Here is a 7,600-nt window from a genome sequence, read left to right on the forward strand (position 1 = left end):
TCTTTCTTAAATTTTTGTTACACAATTTAACATACAAAAACTTGTAGTGATGAGAACATAGATTTATTTAACAGTTTTTGGTCTACTGGAAAAAAAATATATATGCAGAAATTGATTGAAAACAATTTCTTGTACATGTTAGACAAGAACTCTATGCTAGAACCTCAGTTGTGTGTGTGTGTGTGTGTGTGTGTGTGTGTGTGTGTGTGTATTCACGTTTTTATTATGATTTCTAAATTCAGAACTAGGAACAACCTTTGAATTTTACTCTCATATGTTTTGTAGTATAATTATACTTTAAAATAAATTAATTTTTTCCATTTTTATTAAATTGGGTATTTCTTATTTACATTTCAAATTATACTTTAAAATAAATTAATTTTTTCCATTTTTATTAAAATGGGTATTTCTTATTTACATTTCAAATGTCATTCGCTTTCCTGGTTTCCTGTCCATCAGCCCCCTAGCCTCTCCCCCTCCCCTTCTCTATGGGTGTTTCCCTCCCTATCTACCTCCCCATTACCGCCTCTCCAACAATCCCCTACACTGGGGGTCCAACCTTGGCAGGACCAAGGGCTTCCCCTCCCACTGGTGCCCCAACAAGCCTATTCTCTGCTACATATGCAGTTGGAGCCCTGGGTCAGTCCATGTATAGTCTTTAGGTAGTGGCTTAGTCCCTGGAAGCTCTGGTTGCTTGGCATTGTTGTTCATATGGGGTCTCAAGCCCCTTCGAGCTCTTCCAGTCCTTTCTCTGATTCCTTCAACGGGGGTCCCATTCTCAGTTCAGTGGTTTGCTGCTGGCATACGCCTCTGTGTTTGACATGTTCTGGCTGTGTCTCTCAGGAGAGATCTACATCCGGTTCCTGTCGGCCTGCACTTCTTTGCTTCATCCATCTTATCTAGTTTTGGTGGCTGTATATGTACGGGCCACATGTGGGGCAGGCTCTGAATGGCTGTTCCTTCAGTCTCTGCTCTAAACTTTGCCGCCCTATCACCTCCTATGGATATTTTTGTTCCCCTTCTAAAGAAGGAGTGAAGTATCCGCATTTTGGTCACCTTCTTGAGTTTCATGTGGTCCGTTTCTGCCACATCTTTATGGCAAAACAAATAGTAGAGTAATACAATGGGCTGGTGATATGACTAACTGTGACCATACCCATAACGGTGACCCTAGGTGACCTTTACTATTTACTGTGTGCCAGACGCTACGAAGCAGCTCACACACTTTACATCTGTTATCGTTAGCATCATTCCATCCGTTAGCATCATTTCATCCGTTTTTATACACGGACTCTGAATACAATGCAGTCACTTAGTGAGTGTGTGGTTACACAGGCCATAGAAGAGCTCGCATGCCAGGTAGTCTTGCTTCAGAGCTCACCTGATTCCCTGAATACTGTCCACAGACATGTTGATAAGCTTGTGGTAACAAAAGCATGTAGTCTTTGGGGGAGAAGTCATCTTTAAAATCTATCGAATTTATTTAATTACACTTACCTTTGACTTATAGACATGGGATTTACACTTAAGAATGTTCATTTCAACATTGTTGGCAAGAGCAGGAAAGTGCTGAGTGTTCATCAAGAACTAAAGGTTTATTTAGTGGTGATATGATCGTACTTGTCCGGAATCTCTTGAATGAATTAGATCTAGATCTATTGGCTTGGAAGGTTATTCATAGCATCATTACATAAGAAAAGCAAATAGCCGAGGACAATATGGAGTGTGATTCACTTTTATCAAATAATGAGCAAATATCTTTAGTATTTGAGGTAGGATGGGAAGGAAGTATGTTCAAACATGGTAACAGTGGACAGCGGAGACACTATTGAACAAAACATGATAAGCACAAGGTTCTGAGTTTTCCAGAACCTACGTAAAAGACAGGCACAGTAACCAGTGTCAACATGCCAGAGCTCCAGGGTGAGAGAGCAGGTGGGGACAGCAGGATCTCTAGACGCTCAAAGGCCACATAACCTTTGCTGTGTAACTTTGTTTCAAACAAGGGAGGTAAGGGCCAACATCTGAGGTTGGCATCCCCTCACTACAAGTACCGTGGTATGCATACACCAAAACACACATACATGCATGCACATCATACACACATATACACACACCCCACCATACTTACACATGCAAAAAGATGTGAAAACAATGAGTAAGACAACATAGCACCACAGCTAATAAAAATGACAAATACACTTCCATAGTATTATCACACATACAGAGAAATTGACCTTGCCTTCTAGAAAACTTAGAAAGCAGAAAGGGCGATTGTTATACTAAACATTAATTTACAAATGATTATGATCAGGTGTATTCCTGGACTTTGGACAGTTCTTAATGTACTCTTTTCTATAATTAAGGATCATTGTAAAAGGATTATAAGTCTCTTTAGCAGAGGGACAAGTCTCAGATCCAGAAATGGAGTCAGACAGAAATGAAGAAGTGTGGCCAGTTTACTGCAATGTAAACGCAGTGGGTGAGAAGTGAGGCGGAAGCAGTTTTGCCAAGGCTCAGGCTGGGACCTGACTGGTATGAGACTACTTTCCACATCCCTAGTCTGTGACTGACTTACTCTCAGATCACAGCTACCTTGACTACATGTATTAAAGTACCCACTAGGAACTCCAGAACTTCAGAAACTCTGTGTGGCCCTTACCATCAGTCCCTCTACGTAGATATTCAACACCACAGCAGTGGCGTCTCTGCTACTGTTCTGAGCATGTTCTGTGGGGAGATTGCCCCTGCTGCAGAAAACACGTAGACTCTTTCCTCTCAGAACCCTTCTCTGCACATAAACATGTTCACATACCACGCCTACTATGCAAACAAGTAAATAAAGGAATGCTCTATTTCTTTGTTCGTTGGGTTTGGTGCACATATTAGGGGTTACTTAAGTTTTATCCCTAGTACTAGCCCTGTCGAATTCCCATCACCTACCATGACACGCGAGGCTTTCCACTGTCTGACCCTGACCTACTTGCTCAGGATGGTGTTTCACTTCCTGCCTCTCTCAACACAGACACACCACATTTCTGATTGTTCCCAGAACACAGTGTGATTTTTGTCAGTTGTTTGCCCCTGAGCAAGGCAGTTATTAGGCCCGGAAGTGTCCTTCAAGAATCAACTCAAAAAGGCCACCTTGGTGAAGCCCATAGTTCCTTTCTCAGAGAGTTCCCAAGGTTTTCAGGAATTTCTCTATTTTTGTTGTCATTACCAGTCTATCGTAAATTTAGGAGAAGGGGAATCAGTTCAGGGCTAGCCTGAGCTAGCTACATAGCAAATGTCTGCCTTAAAGTTTTCTAAGAAGTTGTTCGTCTGTGGTATGAGCCATGTGTATTGATAAATCCCATGTAGCAATGAAGAGCAGTTGAAAGCAGACAAAAGAATTAGCGAGAAGTTCCTAAGCTAATAGGACATGGCTCTAGCAGGACCGAAAAAAAAAATATAATTCCAGGAGACATTGTTCTGTTGAAACACATACACATGCAAACACTCATGTACATGCACACACTTACGCATGCATATGTGAATGAAAGGGATTGTCATTTTCAGGGCCCCTACCAAAACCACTTTTATTGGGACAACAGTAGACCAGAAAATGTTGTTTTGGCTCACAAACTAATGGTATAAGTGGGATTCCTGTTTACCTTAATAGCAAGGAACAAAGGCATCCTTCAAAAATATAGTAATGTTAATATTGTAACTTTGTTTGACACTTTTATTTTTATGACATCTATTAAATGAACATCACAGTACCTGTTTTGCTGCGATGTGCATTAGATTTATCATAACTCAGACCACCCTACTATCCCTGGCCATTGGTCATAGCAAGATCTTGGTATCTGGCAGTCATGAAGACATTAGCAACTGATTTCCAGCAGTTCTTCTGCCTGATACATGGTAAGTGGTATTCACATGCAGTTTCTAAGGTCAGTGGCAGGCAAGTATGATTCTTAGTGTGTTAGCTCCAGTGATTAGCTTCCCCACTTAAGAAAGCATATCAGGATATCCTGAGTACAAGGCTGCTGTAGAGATGACTCTAAATTTGCTCTACTTCTTAACAGAAGTAGCCCTGGCTGGCTGGCCTCACACTTGCAGGAATCCTCCTGCTTCTGCCCTCCAAGTGTTGGGATTACAGATGAGTATCCTTTTAAAATTAAATTACTCTTTCCTAGCAGCCTCACTATGGTTCTGTCCAGCTTTGAGAATTCAATCTGCCAAGGCATTTACTAGGTATTTAAACAATACAAAATGATGGACGTAACAGTTGCTGCTCTAATATTTGAGGAAGACACAGCGATACCTACATTAAGATCATGCCCGTGAGGATGGAGGAAAGGGGGTGGCTTGAAGTGTTTTAACAAGAGAACTCATAAAGTGGATGGATATTGATGAGAGTGGGTGGGGAGAGTAGTAGGGAGGAGCAAGGTTTTGTGTGCATGTATGCACATGAGTATGGCATGTGAACATGGGTATGCTGGTGCGTGTTCGTGTTCAGAGGTCAAAGCAAGCCGCTGGGTGTCTTGCTAGATCTATTACTGCTTTCTGTCTTGTGCCATTGAGACAGGGCTGGGTTGAATCTGAAGCTAGGTTGTTACTCAGAAAACTCCGTCTCTGCACCTCCCAGCATGGAGGTTAAAGGTTTACATGCCTGGCTGTACTTGACTTTTTAACATGGGTGATGGGGTCTGAGTTCAGGTCAGCAATCTTACTCGTGAAGTCATCTCTTGGATCATAGGTCTTTGGTTTGCTTGGATGAATGAAGACCTAGAGTAACAGTTCTGGCAGCAAAGTGTTGCTCTGGGGTAACAGAACAGATTTTTCTGTTATATATTCTAAACTCACAGTGGGAATCCAAGTGGAGCGCACAAAAATACAGGTCTGCAGAGTAAGGTAGACGTTTAAATATGTACTTAGGAGTAATGAGTTGTGATTGCAGCACTTGGGAATCTGAGGCAGGAGAATGTAGAAGTTGAAGCCATAGGAAGACCTATACAGCAAGATGATGTCTCAAAAAAAAAAAAAAAAGAAAAGAAAGAAAGAAAGAAAGAAAAAGAAAGAAAGAAAGAAAGAAAAGGAATAATTAGATTAGGAGTGGTAATTGAGGCAACATGACTGTATACAAAGTGAAAAGGAATGACAGGTGGAGGATTCGGGGAGGGGGGGGGTCTGGGAACAATGAAAGGGATGGGCCAGAGAAGAGGTGAGAAAGCTGCTAAGACAGCAGGGGCACAGAAACCCAACAGGAGAATCAGAAGGGGTTATCAGGAAACAAAGGGAGGAGAGACTTTGAATCAGAGCAGTGACTGGGATATCAAATACTCAATAGAAATGAAGGGAGACAATGGGAAGTATTCACTGGCCTTGGCAATCAGAGGGTTGCTGAAGACCTTGAAAAGGACATCAAAGTGCATGGGCAACAAAGGCAGAAAGGAAGCCATGGAGCTGCATCAGACTGCAACCTTCTGCACAGGCAAAGAACAATCAACACAGTGAAAAAGCGACCTGTGGACTTGGGGAAAAATATTTACAAACCATATAGCCAAAGAGGGGATAATGCTCCAAAACAAAAACAAGGTACTTATGCAACTTAATAGCCCAAATCAAATGAGCCAATCTAAGAATGGACAAAGGACTTGAATAAAGATTGGAATTTTCTAAAAGAAAATTCCCATCTTTCCCAAAGGTGTTCAGTATCACTAATCTCCAAAGAAATGCAAATCAGAGTCCCAGTAAGACATTACACCACCTGTTATACACACAGTGGTTACTATGAAAAAGACAGAAAGCCAGGAGAATGGCTCAGGGACCAAGTGCTTTCCATAAAACTCTGGAGACTCAGGTCAAGGCAGGAGAGACTTGACCCGTGTAGCTGTTCTGGGGCTTACGCAGATGCACCATGACACTCATGCACTTATCCACACACAATAATCGTAAGTGAATGAACGAATAGGTAAATTGACCTAATGCTGGTTAGCATTCTGTCTACGCTCACGGTGTTGGGTAAGGACGCAGAGAAAAGAGAATCTGTGCACACCGATGGTGGGAATGTAACTTGGTACGGGCATTATGGGAAAAGTATGGAGGAGTTAAACATAGGGTCCAAGATTAAAGACAGGCCCACCATGACTTAGGAGTCCCGCAGTAGTGAAGACACGACAATATCCTTCAGTGTCTGCTTTTAGTTGGATAGATAATAAACTGTGTCACATGTACAATAGACAATCATTCAGCCATAGAAAGGAAACCTGTCATTTGTGAAAATATCGGTGAACCTTGGGGACATGATGCTAAGTGAAGAAAGTCAGATAAATGTTGAACACAGAGAGGCAAGGCTGTTGGTACCCCGGAGAGGGTGGCGGTGAAAACAGGCAGATGTTAGTCAAGGGGTACAAACTTTAAATTTCAAGATTAGTAAACGCTGGAGATTTCATGAATAGCATAGTTCCTAGAACTAAAACGTTTTGTAGCATCGATGTTTCTTGATTCATCCCCATGCCTTGCTGCCTATGGCAGGGGTAGAGCTGATCAGAACCCTTGCTTAGGCAATACAGTAGACCTGACTAGTGCTATGGGCATCGGAGAGCCTGCCCTGAGGGCATGAGCAGCAGGAGAGATGTCCCTGCCCCTCATCTGTGAAGTGTGGGAGAGCTATTCCTGGTGGTGTGGGCACAGGAGAGCTGGCAAGGGCTGAACAACTCAGCTACTACCCAGGCTCAGATCCAGGGCTTTGAGTGGGCTCACCCCAACATCTACCCCATCAATGGACTGCTGGAGCATGTAAAGGAGCCAGTCTTACAGAACTAAAGTTGCAGGATCTTCATGACACAAGATATCGAAGAGGTCCAGGTGAGGATCCAGTATTCACAGTGTAGCACAAGCCAGAGGCTTTGAACCCCACCGTTGACTCATTGCAATGAATGTTTGCAAGTCAGCTGTTTGGATAAAAGGGTATACTATATGACATAGAATGACACACTGCAACTTCCACTGGGAAATGTTTGTTTGTTTTATTTATATTTTCTTTCTTTCTTTCTTTCTTTCTTTCTTTCTTTCTTTCTTTCTTTCTTTCTTTCTTCTTCTTCTTCTTCTTCTTCTTCTTCTTCTTATTATTATTATTATTATTATTATTGTATTTCTTTACTTACATTTCAAATGTTATTCCCTTTCCCGGTTTCCTGTCCAAAAGGCCCCCCCATCCTCCCATACAGGTATTCCCCCCATCCATCCCCCTTACTGCCCCACCCCATATTCCCCTGAACTGCGGGTCCAACCTTGGGAGGATCAAGGGCTTCCCCTTCCACTGGTGCCCCAACAAGGCTATTTTCTCGGTTCTTGAATGATCTTACCATTCATTTAAGACATAACTAGATTAAGTGGCTTAACAGTAATGATCATTTCACAATATGGAAATATATCAAATCACATTGCACATCCTAAGTGTGTAAACTTTATTTTAATCATGCTTCAATAAAACTACATAGTTCCCCCCATTTTAAAAGGTAGCCATCAGAGGATGTAGATGTTAAATTGCTTAAATTAATAATCATTTCACTCTGTGCAAGTATCAGACCTCATATTGCCCACCTTAAAT

Source organism: Rattus rattus, chromosome 2, assembly GCF_011064425.1.
Source record: "Rattus rattus isolate New Zealand chromosome 2, Rrattus_CSIRO_v1, whole genome shotgun sequence".
NCBI lineage: Eukaryota > Metazoa > Chordata > Mammalia > Rodentia > Muridae > Rattus > Rattus rattus.